Genomic DNA, 19,344 nt, shown 5'->3' with positions numbered 1-19,344 from the left:
ACTAAATGGTACAAAGGATCAGTTGAGATGGCATGTAAACCATGGGATCAGGTGTAATGTTACTGAACCACCAACTGAAGATAAAACGGTTACAATCAACGTAACTCTGGTTAACCACTTGTCAAAATGATTGGTTAAGTTTCTAATGAAATGATATTAAGTATAAAATATACTAAAATATTACATTGTTTATAAAATATTATTTATTTAAAAATATTTATGCCACCTTCTGTGTCATTCTGTGTATCCCCAGGATAGACTAGAGTATGCTATAATAACCTGCACGTCTCAATGACTTAAAAAACAAAGTATCATTTTATTTTGTTTATGTTACCTTTTGCTTTGGTGTTTGTGGTACTCCTCTTCTTTATTTTCACTCCAGGCTGTAGAAGCCATTTTTGTTTGGCTATGACAGGTCTTGTGGCACAGGGAAAAGAGGTGGTGGAACCATAAATACTCTTGAACTTGTGTTCAGAAGAGACACACACTAGTTCTTCCCAACCCATCAGCCAAAGTGAATCAAATTGCCATTCCTCATATCAGAGGGTGGAAAAATAAAATTATTTCACTGTGAGAGGCAATATAAGCTACATGGTGAGTGCTCGCTTCGGCAGCACATATACTAAAATTGGAACGATACAGAGAAGATTAGCATGGCCCCTGTACAAGGATGACATGCAAATTCGTGAAGCGTTCCATATTTTTGAGACTCTTAAAAACTGAGAACAAACTGAGGGTTGATTGGGGGTGGGAGGAAGGGGAGGGTGTGTGATGGGTATTGAAGAGGGCATCTTTTGGGATGAGCATTGGGTGTTGTATGGAAACCAGTTTGACAATAAATTTCATATACTAAAAAAAAATAAGCTACATGGTGAAACACACTATGAACATGGCAGAAATGTTCAATTTTCTCCCATGGAGTAGGAACAAATATTCTGAATCAGAATAGAATCTACCACATCCTGGTTCTGGAAGGGGTCCAAAATTGGGAAGGGACTTTGACCTGTTCCAATGCTATATTGCCATGCTAGTGCAAGCCTCCATTTGTTCCAAAGCCTAACAAGCCTTTGTTGTAGAGGTAATATATGAAATGAATGATTTCATATGAAGAAATCTCTAAGTGTTCGGTATTGAAAGCATGCAACCTTTGTCTTACCCACACGTGTTTTTATAAATTATAACCCCCCCCCCCCCCCGCGTCTTTTTTTCCTGATTGCTACTGTATAAGAAAGCAATCACATTGTAAGAAAGGTTAGCAGGGTAACTCTACTCAAATTAAGGTCTGTACAAAGTCCTGTGTCTATGGTCTGTGTGTGTGTGTGTGTGTGTGTGTGTGTGTGTGTGTGTGTGTGTCTAGAAGTGCTCTTTGCAGTTTGGGGAAGAGGGAGACCTCTTATAGACCTCTGAAATTTTTTATGATGAAAATTCTTCCAGTATTTGTGTTGATTACAAAACCATCTCTTTCTACAAAATCTATTTTCTCTATGTTTCCTTTCTCATTATTAAGAGCAGTTCCAAATAAAACTGTAATCTCTGGCAAAATGTTACAACACTAAATTTTGCAGTTTAAATGTTTCATAGTGTATCAAGAGATTGAATATGACCCAATAATAAATGGACAGAAGAGCTGAGATTCCTGGCATATCTTCAGACACAAAATGGCTTTGTGCCATGAGAACAAAAGTAGAATATCTAGTCATTTGTATATATGGCATGATTGCTGCCTCTTAGGTTTTATTTATCACCTTTGTGTGCCTCATATAAAACAGTAATCTATCCAATTCTTGTATCTGAAGTCATTTGTACCTCACATCGTAATCCTCTTTCCTTCCTGGGTGGTAAATCTTATTTCGTGACTCACATTGTGTGGCATGAATACTGGAAAATCAAAAAGACTTTAAATCATGTTTTTAATATGCTTGTACCTTGCTATTGCTACCCATAGAAATTTCCTTTTCTCTTGCACATGGACATGTTTTCATGGAGGTAAATTTATTTTGATTTTAGCTTCATTTCACACATAGTATTGTCGATTACTTTGTTTTCTGCTTGCCAGGTTTTTGCAAAGTTGACATTAAAGGTCTTCCATATCACTTGTCAGGTAAGATAGCAGATACTTTGTTGCTTGGTAGTGCTGGCCCCTATTCTTCTCAGGGTGCAGGGCAAACTAAATTCAGAAACTTCAGTGGCAGAGTCTCCCCATCGTCTAGGTCTGAGGATATTGATGATGCTTCTTTTTTTATTGAATTATACTAAGGCCTTTGTACATTTTAGGCTCTCTCCATGCACTGAGCTCTAAGGTCATGGAAGGGTGAAGATAGCTACAGTAATATAGTTGCCTCCCGGGAGAGAAGCTAATGGGGTAGAAAGAAGGGAGAAAGGAAAGATGTCTCATTAAGCTTGTTCTGCAGGCTAATGTAGACATCTCTAATAGAAACTTCATTGCTGGTGTTGGAATGTGTTTCAGTGGTTTTCAAGTTCCCTGGCCAGGAATATGAATGAACTTGTAACATATGTTCAGTGGTTTCCCTCCATATGAGTAGTATATATTCAGGAACAAGCACAGTGATGTTCAGTGCTCCCCAGGAAGAATGGAAGCCTTTTGTATATGTCCAGGACGGAGAGCCCTTAGATCATTCTCTCTACATGTCATTTATTCACTGCTATGTCAGGAACTTGCTTGACTTACTGCTTATTTCTCTTTGACTTCTCAAAGTGATTATTTTGTAACTGCCAGTACCACAAATTTGTACCGAAGGGCTAAGAATGGCTATAGTTTTCTCCATTTCCAGCTTTTTAACCATTACTCTTCCATCAGTGCATTAGAAATAAAATTCCTTTGAAGCTCATATTATATTAAGTTAATCTCTTTTTCCTCATGTAGGAAATCTTGTTTATTTATTGGCTTCTTTACTGAAGTTTGGTATGAGGCCCATTGTCTCTCTCTGTACCCAGATACCATTCACCATTCTGATCAAACTCACAGAATGTTCACGAAACACACAACACCATGTCTGTATTGTTACTCAATAACCGTTAATATGGTAAGGGAGCTACCAATATATTTTGATGACTCACTGTCATGAAACATAATAAAATATGTGACATAATTTTACTTGTAAAATCTAAACATGTGAATGTAAGAATACAGTTACTATTTTTTTTTGTTTTGTTTTATTCTCAATACACCTGATTTTTAAATGTCACTTGTACTCATTTGCTTGTCTTGATTTTATTTCCGGATTTAATACTGTTGTCCAAGCAGAATGCTTCTGAAAAATACCTAGTTCCTTGGTTTCTGTGATGCCATTTATAATCATCCACTCAGGCTATCATAGCCAAAGACTACAGTCTGGGTGATTTCAACAACAAACATTCATGTTCTCACTACTCTGGAAGTTAGAAGTCCAAGATCAGTGTGCCCTCAGAGTTGGTTTCTGGTAAAGACTCTTTTCCTGGGTTATAGATGGCCATCTTCTTGCAGGATCCCTTTTCTGTTTGTGTGTGGAGAGAGAGAGTGAGAGAGAGAGCGAGAGATTTTGTCTCTTTCTCTTACAAGTACACCACTCCTATCAGATCAGGGTCCCACCCTTTGGACCACATTTTAAACCTTAATCACCTCTCTGGAGGCCCTTTCTCCAAATATAGTCATATTGGGCGTTAAGGCTTAAATATATGGTTGGCAGGGGATGGGGGGAGCATAATTCAGTCCAAAGGGCCATTCTTCACAATACAAATTTCTTAACTTCCTGTGAGAGTTTCAGTTCATTATGCTTATTTTAAAAATAGGAAAATGGATTACCTAAATCAGTTAAGGGTTGCTCTTCACTTATGTGTAAGAGATTATATGCATAGTATCTTAGCAGAACAAGGAGTTTAGTTTTCTCAAGTAATAGAAATTCCAAAAATAAGTCCAGACCTGATATAGTGACCAACAAAGTCATCGAGAACTTAAACTCTTGTTCATGTCCAACCAACCATGGTAGTGGAATGGTATTTATTTTGATGGAATCTTATTGGATACAATATTACTATTACATCAGTAGATTACTATTACACTATTACATTATCTACAAATAGAGACTCCTTTATTTCTTCCTTTCTAGCCTGTATATCTCTTATTTCTTTTTCTTGCTATATTGCACTGGCCAAGACTCAAAGTACTATATGAGATTCCAGTGGTAAGAGCGCCTCCCTAGTTATTTAAAATAAGCAAAAACTGGGGCGCCTGGGTGGCTCAGTCGGTTGAGCGTCCGACTTCGGCTCAGGTCATGATCTCACAGTCCGTGGGTTCGAGCCCCGTGTCGGGCTCTGTGCTGACCGCTCAGAGCCTGGAGCCTGTTTCAGATTCTGTGTCTCCTTCTCTCTCTGCCCCTCCCCCACTTGCATTCTGTCTCTCTCTGTCTCAAAAATAAATAAACATTTAAGAAAAAAATAAGCAAAAACTAATTTGAATCTGTTACTTTGATTCTGAATTTGCCATTACTAAGCTATTCTCTTTCCCTTTGGGATCCAAATATATGAAATTTGGCTTATTGAACCAAAAACTTAAGAAATCCATTATCTCTGCATTGCTATCATTTGTGTTTACTTCTCCAGGTATCACTGAGTAAAAAGGCATTGTTTTTCATTGGCACTGAGGTCACAGTGGTGAGACAGATAGATTGAAAACAAACAAACAAAACAAAATGACAAAACCAATAAAAAAAAAAAAACAGTGGTGAGAGTGATTAACCCAGATTAACCCCAATTCTCCTCTATTTCTAACTTTCTGAGAGTTTCATCATATGTATGGATTTTGTCAAATATATTTTTCTAAAGTAATTGATATGATTATGTGATTGTTCTTCCAAGGCCTATTAATATGATAGATTATATTGTTTTTTTAATATTAAGCCAGTCTTGAATCCCTAGAATATAGCCTACTTGGTCATAGCATAAAAGTATTTTATATATTGCTAATTTCTATTAGCTAATCTTTTTCAAAGGATTTTTTGCATCTACATTCATGAATGATATTGATTTATAGTTTTTTTGTTTTGTTTGCCAACTGTGTTTGTCAGGTATCAATGTAATACTGACCTCAGAGAATGATGTGAGAAGTATTCTATCCTCTACTACTTTCTTAAGGAGTTTGTGTAGAATGAATGGAAATTGTTCTTTAAAGTTCTCTTAGACTTTCCATCGATACTACTCCAAGGATTTTTTCTTTTTAAGGATTTTTTATATTTTGATTTCAATGTCTTTGTAGTTATAAGGCTATTCAAATTATATATTTCATAATTGGTGATTTATTTTGGATTGTGCACTTGAAGGAATTGATCTATTTTATCTAATTAAATATTTATCTGTGTAGAATTGTTTATTCTCTTAATATCCCTGTAATGTCAACATGGTCTGTAATGATATTCACTCCTTATTCCTGACATTGGCAATTTGTGTCTTCATTTTTCAGTTTGGCTGGAGGTTTGTCAATTTTACTGATCTTTTAAAATAACCAGTTTTCTGTTTCATTGGTATTGTATATTTTTCTGTTTTTAAGTTCATTGATGTATGTTCTTATCTTTATTATGTCCTCCCTCCTACTTTGTTTTGGTTCATTTTTCTTTTTCTTCTAATTTATTTATTTTTTTAAATTTTTTATGTTTTATAAAATATAAACATATTTTATATTTTAGATATAGATGGCAGAAAGATATATAGGCAGATATATAGATATATAGGCAGAAAGTTGGAGACAGAATCTGAAGCAGGCTCGAGTCTGAGCTTGTCAGCACAGAGCCCGACCTGGGGCTTGAACTCTCGAACTGCACATGAGATCATGACCTAAGTCGAAGTCGAAAGCTTAACTGACTGAGCCACCCCGGTGCCCCATTTTTCTTCTCATTTCTTAAGGTGGGAACTTATATTATTAATTGAGATTTTTTGTTTCCTCATATAAGTATATAGTGATATAAACTTCCCTCTTAGACTTGTTTTCACTATGTTTTACAAATTTTGATATTTTGTTTGTCATTATCATGTGGATAAATGTACTTTTGGTCTCCATTGAGCAATACGTAACTTTGCCACTTGTATTATTTAGAAGTGTGTTGCTTAGGGGCACCTGGGTGGCTCAGTTGCTTAAGCATCTGACTTCGGTTCAGGTCATGATCTCATGGTTTGTGTGTTCGAGCCCTGCATTGGGCTCTTTGCTCACAGCTCATAGCCTGGAGCCTGCTTCAGATTCTGTGTCTCCTTCTCTCTCTTGGCCCCTCACCTTCCCATGCTCTGTCTCTTTTTAAGACTTGGAAGCTTTTCTGGTGTCTCTCTGTTATCAATTTTTAGTTTGATTCCATTATGATCAGATAATACACTATGCATAATTTCAATATCTTTGAACTTCTCACAATTTATTTTATGGTTCACAATATGGCCTCTCTTGGTAAATCATTCATTAAACTTTAAGGAATGTATATTCTGCTGCTATTGCAGAGAGTGGACTATAAATGCTGATTAGATCCTGTCTGCAGGTGGTATTGTTGAGTTCTTCTGTATCTTTGCTGATTTTATATCTAGTTGTTCTCTCAATTGTTGAGAAATAGATTTTGAAATGTCTAAGTATAACGTTTCATTTGTGTATTTCTCCTATCTGTTCTATCAGTCTTTGCTCACATATTTCAGAGCTCTGTGTTTGAGGCATGATTCCTATGTGTTCTTTGTAAATTGACCTTGAAAATCACTTAAATTCTTTTAGTTCCAGTTTCCTCTTCAATGAAAGAACAATGATGGAAAGAAACATACTTAAATCACAGGGTTACTGAGAGAATCAAAAGATGTGAAAATATGGTCTGAATTGTAATGTGTTAGATTTAGTGTCTAGAGGTAGTGTTATCAAATGGGGAGGGGAGATAATATTATTAATAACAAAATAATATCTTTATCTCTCTTAAGAGAAATAAAGTCTGTGCCCTATTATTCCCCCACCTAGAAATATAACACATTTTCATTAATTTATTGGGAGTCCAAAATATACATAAAAATATTAGTGAATGTCCTTTTACCATATTAGGTGAAAAACGAGATTAATAGAAGAAAGGTCCTATACTTAAACCATGGAGCACTTAGGGATTTGAGATGTTATAACACGGAGAAAATATTTTCAGTGTAACATTTGAATTTAAGAACACAGACTAGAATTGAAAACTCAAATGTATTCTAAAGTCAGTATTTATCAGAAATGAGTATAGTTGGCCATATGTATATATGAATGAATGAATGGATTATTAAATGAAAGTAACAATGACTTCTGGTCGGTGTAAATAGTAATTTATATTCAGCCCCTCTTTTTAACATTTAATAGTGACTTCAGAGAACCATGGGGAACATTAAAAGGGAGACTACTGCTAAATGATGCAACTACTGAAATGTAATGCCCTCAGAGAATGCAGGTCCAGTATGACAGGCAGAATTATTAAATGTCCCACATGATTCCCACCTTCTGATACAGGTCTCCTGTGTAATCTTGGGAACGGGTTATCTTGAACTGTGATGGGATCTCAACCTGTGATTAGGTTATGTTATACAACAAGGTTGAGGGAAGTTTGCGGGTGCAATTAAGATTCCTAATCAATTGACTTTGAGTTAATCAAAATGGAGATTAACCTGGGTGTGCTTGATCTAGTCAAGTGAACTCTTTAAGGGAATGTTTATGCTATCCCCTAAAGAGATTCAAAGCAGGAGACACACTCTCCTGCTGATCTTGAAGAAGGAAGCCAACATGAGTTCTACAGCTACAAGTAAATGAATTCTACTAATGGGAGTGTAACCTTAGAAGAAGACCCCAAGTCTCTGATAAGGCCCCCATATCTCACTACCATTTTGATTTCAGCCTTGTCAAACCCCCCAAAAAGAATCATGTGCAGATTTCTGACATACAGAATTTGTGATATTGTTCAGATATTTGACTGGAGATAATACTTTGTGATGGAAGCTCAACCGTTTATTAGGATGAAATATCTTGAAACAATGTGTTTACTAACTGGTGATATAATCTGGAGAAAGGATTGTTTTACCCGAATCCTAGTTTCCTTCCCTATCTCCCTTCAACCTCTCTCTTAACCTGTTGACTTTCTTTGCTGAACTCCCAAATTTTCCACCTTATGAGGCCTGTATACTCTCTATCCCCAGTTCTTGAATCAATTCATATCCAGCCAGGCAGTCTGAGAACCTCATTTCTAGCCAGTGTCATTTCTAGCCATTGTATAGGGACACTAGCTCTTTTTCTTCTAGTGTGTGAGAGTTTATGAGCTGGAATCATATTAATGCTTTGACACAAATAAAGTCTAAAATGAAAACTAGACCTTGTCAAGCCTTGGTTCTTACTCTCTATCCTTGAATCCAATGTATTTCCTTTAGACAACTATGATATGTTTCAGTCATTCATTTGCCTACATGCTTACTGACTATTGCCTCCTCGTAGCTTGTAATGTCCATGAAGACAAAGACTGTGTCTCTTTTGTTATATGAATAACTAGAGCCAAGGAAAGAACTTGGCACAGAGTAGATTAATAAATATTTTTTTCAATGAATACCCTGTCATTTAATGTGCCTGGTGTGTGTTCTGGACTTCCTTCCTCTGTTGCGTTCTCCCCCGTGTAATCAAAAGGTTGCTGAACAAGTACAAATCATAGCCTGAGGCTTAAGGTATTTATAATTTAGCTGAAGTGAAAGGGAAGTCATTAATAAGAGCCATTCAAAAAACCAGAAAGATACATACAGCACTGAGAATGAGTACTAATGAGCCAGGGGAAGGATTTATTCATGTGGTCTGAAGAAATCAGGGACAGCTTCATACACAGGGAGGAAAATATGCACTCCTAGAATATTAGGTCAAGGTTTAGGAAGAAAGAAATATCTGGAGTAGAAGAGATGACCTTATCACTTGATTCACAAAAGGTTTACAGTAGGTTATACTTTCCTCAGCATGTGTATTTATGCAGACTTTATTATTGTTATTGCTGCAAATAGTGTCTAGATAGTTGTGGCTATATGAAAATCTAGTCAGACATTCGTGAGGATAATGTTCTATTGCAAAAAAAAAAAAAAAAAGAACCAAATATCCCTATGGTTTTCATATGTAAGTCCATTTCAGACCTTTGCTTTTCATCTTTGGAACTAAACATAGGCTTTTTCACCACCACCCCCCCCCCCCCCACACACGCATATACACTGCACACAAACACCACTCCACTGTCTTGTGTTTGGGTGTGACTTGAGGATTCTGTCCTGTCTAAAAAACACAAATATACACTAAGTACCAATATGATTTTCCTTGATGTCATTCTGTTTATGTAATAACCAGACCATGACCAACTTCTTTAATGAGATTTAACGAGATCCATTGGCTTGGTTTAAAATTATCAGAAACAATGATATTTAATATTAATGAAAATTGTTAGGTTTTATTTCCTGTCATTAATTTAATTCTCATTTTGTTGTTACCACTGCTCTTAGAACAAAGGAAAATCCATCAAAATATCAATTATCAGTGTCTTAAGCCTCTACCGACATCTAGTAAATAAAATACGTAAGTTTTATTTTACCTTGTGCTAGTTTATTTTACTATCAGAATTTGGGTATGGATTTTCTAACTGATGTGATCATCTCCATTCTTTCTTTGTTAAGGAACAGGACCCTTTTCTAATTTCTAGAGCCATACTGCACAGACACACACACACACACACACACGCAGAGTTAATAATGGAAAAGAGTAATGAGAGTTATAGAAGTAAAGTAGTTTTAACCCACTAGGCCAGGATGGCACCCAGTCTTTATTTGTACCAACCCTATCAGAGCTCTTACTGGAAGATGAAAAATATAACCCAGGGAGTCTCTGAGGAGGATCATCCTTGTAAGCATATATATTCCTTCTGTTTGATTATCTGTGCTTGGTCAGTCTAGTGCTCAATTGTCTTATTTTCAAGTATAAAAATAAATATATTTCATATCCATTAAAAGGAAGTCTTCATTATCTTTTTGTGATTTAACTCAATTTCAAATTTAGCAGTTAAGTTAAAACTAAACCAAATAATATTAAGGAATATTTCCTTATTTTTTATGAAGTATACAATTTTTAGAAACACTTCCATAGACTAAGAAAAAGAGAAGTAGTGTGGGATGGGAGAAAGTGATGCAAAATGGGAATCTGGACACATGAGGGCAACTCAACTGTTCCTTGCAACTATGCCTCTTGCTCTTCAAAAGAAATTGACCATGTGATGATTGAGCTACAGAGGATCTGTTGCATGGTTTGCTCCCTCTGTGATAACAGAGTACAAACATGCATGGACATTTATCAGCAAAGAGATAAGTAAAATGGGAAAATCTGCAAGAAACTCAGCATCTCCCACTTGGGAACCATGTCTCTCTTGTAGGACAATCTTCTCCAACCTCCTCCCCATAGAATAAGTCACTTCATCCTCTGGATCTCAAGCATGTTATTATTGTCGTTCTTATTTTATTGTGTTCAATGTATTTGTCCACCTGTCTGTGTTCCCTACTGGACTGTTAGCTCATTGAAAGATAGGATAGAGTCTGATTAATTTTTAACATCAGTATCTTTATTCTTTTTTTTATTAAGTATAACATTTTAATTTAATTTAATTTTTTTACATTTATTTATTTATTTTTAAATATAATTTATTGTCAAATTGGTTTCCATGTAACACCCAGTGCTCATCCCAATAGGTGCCCTCCTCAATGCCCATCACCCACTTTCCCCTCTCTCCCACCCCCCATCAATCCTCAGTTTGTTCTCAGTGTTTAAGAGTTTCTTATGGTTTACCTCCTTCCCTTGCTGTACCTTTTTTCCCCCCTTCCCCTCCCCACTGGTCTTCTGTTTATTTTCTCAGGATCCACATATGAATGAAAACATATGGTATCTGTCTTTCTCTGCCTGACTTATTTTACTTAATAGTCTCTAGTTCCATCCACATTGCCACAAATGGCCAGATTTTATTCTTTCTCGTTGCCAAGTAGTATTCCATTGTATATATAAACCACATCTTCTTTATCTATTCATCAGTTGATGCACATTTTTAGGCTCTTTACATAATTTGGCTATTATTTAAAGTGTTGCTATAAACATTGGGGTACAAGTGCTCCTATCCATCAGCAGTCCTGTATTCCGTGGGTAAATTCCTAGCAGTGCTATTGCTGGGTCGTACGGTATATCAGTATCTTTCTTAGAATCAATCTCAACAGTAGACATTTCAAAATAAATTGTACTTGTTGAGAGGTGACACTACTGATCTACTTCTAGTAGTCTGAATTAAAGTTTCTGTTTTACCCATTTTCATTCATAAAGATATACATGTGCAGATTGATGGATGGATGGATGAATGGATAGATGGATCCAAAGATAGATTGAATCTAGATGAGGCTCACTGGGTGATGTCTGCATGCCAGACATTGTGGTAGGTATTTGAGTTAAATCAGACGATGTAATTATTTTTCCTGTGGCCTCTTGCATTTGTTCAACATAAGCTCCAAAGTATAACCTGACATTTGGGAAAGAAATACCCTCCCTTTTAGGGGGAACTAAATGTCTTATTAAAGCTCAAATCCCCTGTCTTGGCCATGAGTTCACACTAACAGAATTGACTTATCTAGACATTTGAAATATTTTGTGTTTTAGTGCTATTTTCAGGTATACTAAAAAAAAAAAAAAAAAAAAAAAAAAAAGAAATAAGTACATCAATTGCTGTTTCTAACAAATAGTGTTGGGGGGAAATAAATGGTTTTAATAAATTGTAACTAAGGTTGGTGTTCAACTAACACATATCCAAAACCCTTCCCCAAGAATTCAGTCACACACCTTGAACTGACCTAAAAGCTCTTTGTGGTATTGACAGATTAATTGTAATGAGGAGAATTTAATGCAGAATAAAAATGTAACTGTCTATGGGGAGGGCTGCTGGAGACAAGTGCCTGGAGCAGAGAGGCTGGACAATGAATTTTCAACGTGGATAATGAAGTGTGGTGTCAGCGGAAGTCAGTGGTAATTAGCAATATGTATAATAGGATGAGCTTGGGTAAGCTTGTCATCTCAAACTTCCAAGTGACCAGCAGCACAGGTGAAAGGTGAAGTGCATAAATGTCATTCTTACCCTTTGATAGGAAAAAAATATAATTGTGAAAGATGTGGTGAGAATCTATGAAGCAGCATGAGGAGGACCTTTGGAACACAGAATATTCACTGCCTTCATTTGTGTATTCATTTCTTATATAAAATGTGCTTTCACAGAACTGTTTCCATAGTTGTAGCAATCTCCATCTTTTTTGTATTCCTGATTGTTTTATCATTGTATAGATAATTTGAGTACATTTAGTAAACTTGGGAAGAACAGAATAGAAAGTAAAAATCCCTCCAGTTAAAGATAGATAATTATTGTTAATATTTTGGCATATTTTCCACTAGGCAGTTTTTACGTGAAATTTACTAACAGTTGTACTCATACCATATTTACAATTTTATCTGATTTTCCATCTAACATTTCAGCAGTTTTGAGCAGTTACCAGCAATGTTATAACTATAGCTAATTTTCACTGTGGTTACTCTCATCTAAGCACCGTATGTATTATGATTCAATTACTACAACAACCCTAAGAGGCAGATACTGTTATTATCTTCACTTTAAAAGGCGGGGGTGGGGGGATTGAGGCCTTGAGAAGGTATCTTTCTCAGTGTCACACGGATAAAAAATACCAGATTTGGTAGTTTATACCAAACAGTCCAATTCCAAAATCCCTGATCTCTTACCTTGTACATTAGATCAGAGTTCAGCAGACTTTTTCTGTAAATATTTGAGGCTTTGTAGATCTTATGGTGTCTGTCTTAACTACATTATGCTATTTAAGAAAGATGATTACAGATGAGATATAAATGAACATACAATATGTATATGAGCATTTCTGTGCCGCAGTAAAATTTTATGGATGTTGTAACTTTGATTTTGCTATAGTTTTCATCGGTCACAAAATAATATTTTTAAATGTTTTTTTTTTACCATTTAAAAATGTAAAAACTATTTTTAACTTGAGACCTAAACAAAACCAGGGTGCTGATATTAGTTTGTGGATACTTTCATTGGATTCATTGATGCATTATTCACCATCAGGAGCATCTTGAGTGCTTGAATATTTAGGTTGTTTCAAACATAATTTTTTTTTCAAAGACAAATTGACCAAGTTAAATGGTGCTATGATGAATATCTTTGTGCATAAAACTTTTACTATTTTTATAATATTTTCTTATATGTATACTTTTTTTTACATTTAATTACCTGGAGCTCATCACAAATATACTTCTCAATCCCCATTACCTGTTTCACCTATTCCCCCACCCACCTCCCCTCTGGTAACTATCAGTTTGTTTTCTGTAGTGAAGAGTCTGTTTCTTGGTTTATCTCTCTCTTTTTTCCCTTTGATCAACTGTTTTGTTACTTAAATACCACACATGAATGAGATAACATGATTTTTATCTTTCTGTACTTATTTTGCTTAGTATTATACTCTCTAGCTCCATCTATGTCATTGCAAATGGCAAGAGTTTATTCTTTTTTATGACTGAATAACATTCCATATGCATTAAAATATGGATTGATGAATTTATAAAGAAATTATACATATATATGTATTTTTTTCATGTATGGTCCTTATGTTGAGGTGCATCCTCTAAATATACTTGGTTGAGTATTTTTGTCTTGAATGGATGATGTACTTTGTCAAATGCTTTTTCTGTGTCTATTGTAATGATCATATGGTTTTTATCCTTTCTTTTATTGATGTAATGCATCATTTTGATTGATTTGTAAATATTGAGCCACCCTTGCAATCCAAGAATAAATTCCACTTGATCATGGTGAATTATGTTTTTAATGTGTTGGATTCAGTTTGCTGGTATTTTGTTGAGGGTTTTTGCATCAAGGTTCCTCACAAATACTGGCTTATAGTTCTTTCTTTTTTTTTGTGGTGTCTTTTTCTGGTTTTGGAATCAGGGTAATGCTAGCCTCATAGAATGACTGGAAATTTTCCTTCCCTTGCTCTTCTTTGGAACAGTTTAAGAAGAGTAAGTATTAACTCTTGCTTAGAAAAGTTGGGTAAAATTTGCCTGTGAAGCCATTTGGTCCTGGACTTTTGTTTTTGGGTATTTTTTTAAAATTCAATTTCTCTGCTAGTAATTGGTCCATTCAAATTTTATTTTATCCTGCTTCAGTTTTGGTAGGTCGTGTATTTCTTGGAATTTATCCATTTCTCCTACGTTGTCCAATTTGTGGGTATAGTTTGTTCAGAACATTTTCTTACAATCATTTGTATTTCTATGATGTTGGTTGTTATTTCTCCTCTATCATTTCTGATTTTATTTATTTGATTTATTTTAGGGAAACAAATCCTGGTTTGGTTGATTTGTTTTTGTTTTTGTTTTAGTTTCTATGTCATTTATTTCTGCTCTAGCCTTTATTATTTCCTTCCTTCTCCTGGTTTTTCATTTTGTTTTTGTTCTTTCTCTAGGTCCTTTAGATGTAAGGTTAGGTTGTTTATGCCTTTTCTTGCTCCCTGATGTAGGCCTGTCCTACCATAATCTGTCCTCTTTGAACAACTTTTTCTGAATTTCAAAGGTTTTAAGCTATTGTGTTTTTATTTTTATTTGTTTCCGTATACTTTTTATTTCTTCATTGATTTCCTAGTTGACCCATTTACTGTTCTCGTGGTTGAGTTCTAATTTCATGGCTCTGTGGTGAGAAAAGGTATATGGTGGGGCACTTGGGTGGCTCAGTCAGTTAAGTGTCTGACTTTGGCTTAGGTCATTATCTCACGGTTTGTGAGTTTGAACCCTGCCTCAGGCTGTCTGCTGTCAGCATAGAGCCTGCTTTAGATATGCTGTCCCCTCTCTTTATGCCCTTCTTCCACTTTCACTCTCTTAAAAATAAGTAAACATTAAAAAAAAAAAGAAAACATGCATGGTAGGACTTGTTTTGTGGCCTAATATGTAATCTATTCTGGACAATGTTCCATGTGCACTTGAGAAGAATGCGTATTCTACTGTTTCATGATGTTCTGAATGTATCTATTTAATTCATCTAGTCTGGTGTGTCCTTCAAAAGCATTGTGTCCTTATTGATTTTCTGTTTAAATGATCTTTCCATTGATGTAAGGGGGTGTTTAAGTCTACTATTTTTGTGTTATTACAGATTCGTTCCTTTTTATGTATGTTATTAAATGTTTTATGTATTTGGGTGCTCTCATGTTGGGTGCATAACTATTTACAATTGTTATATCTTCTTGTTGGACTGTCCCATTTATTATTATATAGTGTCCTTCTTTGTCTCTTGGTACAGTCTGTTGTAAGGTCTATTTTGTCTGATATAAGAGTTGCTACTTCAGCTTTCTTTTGACATCTATTTTCATGGTGGATGTTTTTCCATCTCACACTTTCAATCTGCAGCTGTCTTTAGGTAAAATAGTCACTTCTAGTCAGCATATAGGTAGATCTTGCTTTTTACCCATTCTGTTACCCTGTGTGTTTTGATTGGAACATTTAGTCCATTTACATTCAAAGTAATTGCAGATAGATATGTGTTTATTGCCATTTTATTACTGGTGTTGTGGTTGTTTTTGAAGATTTTATCTGACCTTGTCTTTCTCTCTTACATGTTTTGCTCTTTGAACCCATTATTTACACATCTCTTCACATTTTAGGTTAATGGTGTCATATTTTACCTCCTTTAATTTTGTGAGCTCCTTGACTGATTTTTTTACAGAAATCATTTGTTTTTGCTGCTTTTTGGTTTTTGCTTTCCACCCAACGAGTCCTCTTTAATATTTCTTGCAGGGTTGATTTAGTGGTCATGAGCTCCTTTTGTTTTTTGGGGGGTGGATGTTTATCTCTCCTTCTATTTTGAATGATAGCCTTGCTGAATAGAGTATTCTCGGCTGCAGATTTTTCCCATTCAGCAATTTGAATATATCATGCACTTATTTCTGTCTTGGAAAGTTTCCACTGAGAACTCCCTTGATAGCTTTATGGTGTTTCCTTTGTATGTGACTGTCTTCTTTTATATTGCTGCTTTATTTTTTTTTTATATCAGTATTCTTTTTTTGTAATTTTAATTACAACATGTTTTGATGTGGATCTGCTTTTGTTGATTTTGTTGGGGGTTCTCTGTACCTCCTGGATCTGGTATCTGTTTTCTTCCTCAGATCAGGGAAGTTTTCAACATTTATTTCTTGAAATAAATTCTGTGCCCCTTTTCTTTCTTTGTTTCTTTCTTTTCTTTTCTTTTCTTTTCTTTTCTTTTCTTTTCTTTCTCTCTCTCTCTCTCTCTGTCTCTCCTTCTCTCTCTCTCATCTTTCCTCTCTCCTCCTCCTCTTTCCTCTTCCCCTTCTTCCCTTAACTTTCCTTTCCCTTCTTCTCTTTCTTCTTCTAATAATTCTTCTTCTCCTTCACCTCATCCTTCTTCTCCCTTGACTTTTTCTTCAAATGTAAATGAATGCTATTATGTGTCATGAAGCCCCTGAGCTCCATAATCTATTCTTATTTTGAATAATTCTTTTTTTATCACTTTTATTCAGCTTGATTACTTTCCATTACTCTGTGTTTTAGGTTATTAATTCATTCCTGTGCTTCTTCCATCCTGCTGTTCATTCTATCAGTCATGTTTCTCATTTCATTAATTTAGCCCTGTATCTCTGCTATGTCATTCTTTATCTCTGTATTAATGGTCTCACTGATATCCTTGGTTCTTTTCTAAGTGTAGTGAGTATCCTTATGATCGTTGCTTTAAATTCTCCATCAGTCATGTTACTTATATCAGTTTTGCTTAGATCTCTGGCTGTGGTCTTGTCCTGTTCTTTAATTTGGGCTAAATTCCTCTGTCTTCTCATATTTTCTATGTCTCTGTGCCTGCTTCCCTTTGTTAGGAAAGTAAGCTATATCCTCTGCCTTTGAGGGAACTTGCTTTGTGAAAAAGAAGTCCTATAGTGCCCTGTAGTGTAGTGCAGTGTAGAGTAGTATCTCCTTTTCTTCAGGGCCTGGCATTTCTGGGAGGGTCTCCATTGTGCTTTGTGCACTCCCCTGTTGTGTCCTGGTTACTTTATTCTTTAGGCCTGTCATCTGTAAAGGCTCCCTATGATGGTTGTGGAAAGTGTTTGTTTTGTGGCCTGTGGCATGATTTAACTAGGTTTGCTCTGGTCTTCTTGTGAAATGAGCCCTGTCACTGCTGCCACTAGAACCCAGGCTTCCCAAAACTAATGGGTCAGTAGATGAGGTGTTGTTAGTGGTTTGGACTGGCATTGGTTTGGAGAGGCCCACCATGGTGGGACTGGAGCAAGTGTGACTGAAAAGGTCAGTTCTTCCAGAGCATCTGGAAGCGGGGGAGTTGTGGGGGGTCTCGGTGTAAGCAAGTTAGGTAGGAAATGTAAGCACTGTGCTGGTTACCACAGATAGCTCAGTGTTTATACTGAGGAGCGTGGGAGGGAAATGGCACCTGCCAGTTCCTCTGTTCTTGGTGGAATCTCTCCATGAACTCTGCCTGTCTGGGAAACACTCTGAAATAAGCAACTAACTTCCCTGCTGTGTTCCTCAGGCATTCTTTAGATGGCTGTTTCCACACTGTGTCTACGAGCCATTTACCCTGCCTTTTCTCCAAGAGCCATCTCAGTGTCCTCGGAGCTCTCCTAGAGTCAAGCATACTGACGTCTAAAACTCCAGAATTTAAGCCCCACTGGTGGCATCAACTCAAGAAATTTGGGCCCTCTCTCTTTCTAAGCCAATTGCTATTGGGATTCATTTCCCCCATGCATTCTCCTGTTTACTCTTTTATCTTTCACCCTTCTCTGTGACCACAGCTCCCTCACTGCCACAGTGGCCAAAATGTGTTTCTCTCCCAAGCTACATCTCCACACTTCCTACTTTCCTGATGTGGCCTCTTCTCTACTTTAGTTGTAGAATTTGTTCTTCCAACCTTCATATTTATTTCTGAGATATTTAGGATGATTTTGTAGTTATTTAGTTGTTTTTATGGGAAAAGGCAATCTTCGGGTCCTCCTGTTCTGCCATCCCCTTCCCTTCCTCGTAGGTGTGTACTCCCTTAAGCTATATTCCCAGAAGGATATGCTCAAAGGATATGAATACCTCTATTACTCTTTAATTTTACTACAAAACAAGTAGTTATCAGAGATATACAACATATACTTGTATAGCTGTTCCAAAAAGATAGCATATTTTGTTGTTGCTGTAGTTGAACAGATATTGAAATGATATATTTGAAATCATGGAAAACAAAATTTTTTTTAATATAAGGTAACCACATTAAAGATGAGTTAAGTCAGGCCAGTGTTTTCCTTAATAATATTTAAGAAAATCCACCTGAGAAATTTTCCAAAATTTCTTTTATCTCAGAGTGCTCTATCCATATTGCATCTGAAGATAACAAACAATTGGTGAGTGAGGAATTAGAAATAAAACTGTAAATTTAATTGAGTATTCTTTAATTTTATCCATGCAAATACTTTTTTTTCCCTGTTGGCTTTTATTTGATTTTTCTTGGAAACTGGATTGATAGAAGGATGTCTGTTTTCTTATTTATTTTTTAAAGCATTAAATAGTTTGTATTTTATTGTTTTAATTAAATAACATAGACGTGAAGTCAGAGAATGCTAAAATTTCTTTTAAAGTCCTGGAAGTGGAGTGGTTTTCCCGGTGGCAATTGATGTGTATGCCACTAGATGGTGATGGAGCTAGCAGTCATTTTGCCCTCCCCTTTTATAAACTAAATATTTTTTTCTTAATTTTGAGATATAATTGACATAACATTATATTAGTATTGCTTTTCAATTTTTCAATAGATCCTTTTTTAGTGTTTATTTATTTTTGAGAGAGAGAGAGAGAGAGAGCAAGCATGGGCAGGGTACAGAGAGACAAAGAGGGAGAGAGAGAATTCCAAGTAGGCTCCATGCTCTCAGTGCAGAGTCCTACCCGGGCTTGAAGTCACAAACCTGGAGATCATGACCTGAGCCAAAATCAAGAGTCAGCCACTTAACCAATTGAGCCATCCAGACACTCCATTATTGCTTTTAAAAGCGAGTGAAAATGAAAAAACAGACTAAATGCTGCCCTACTGGACAGTGGCTGTCATTGTTTCAGGAGGCAGAATTGTATCAATTTAGTTGGCCCCTATGGAAGCCTAGGATTCAGATACCAATATCTGTTTCTTCATTTCCTCTTAGAGGCCATATGTATTGATGCAACATTGTGCCCTAAATGGGCTCCTGCAGTCCCTTGGTCATTGCTGCTAAATGTAC

The 19,344-nt window shown here is 35.9% G+C and overlaps 1 non-coding gene across 1 annotated transcript; it reads left to right on the top strand.

Annotated features, from left to right (window-relative positions):
• The first annotated feature begins 598 nt into the window (after nucleotides 1–598).
• On the top strand, nucleotides 599–705 carry LOC122231655. Its single transcript, XR_006208899.1, has one exon. It is a non-coding gene; the product is annotated as a U6 spliceosomal RNA (small nuclear RNA).
• Nucleotides 706–19,344: the final 18,639 nt, after the last annotated feature.

The sequence above is a fragment of the Panthera tigris genome, chromosome D1 (assembly GCF_018350195.1).
Source record: "Panthera tigris isolate Pti1 chromosome D1, P.tigris_Pti1_mat1.1, whole genome shotgun sequence".
NCBI classification, from domain to species: domain Eukaryota; kingdom Metazoa; phylum Chordata; class Mammalia; order Carnivora; family Felidae; genus Panthera; species Panthera tigris.
The sequence above is the reverse complement of the archived record's forward strand: the minus strand, read 5'-3'. Positions and strand labels throughout refer to the sequence as shown.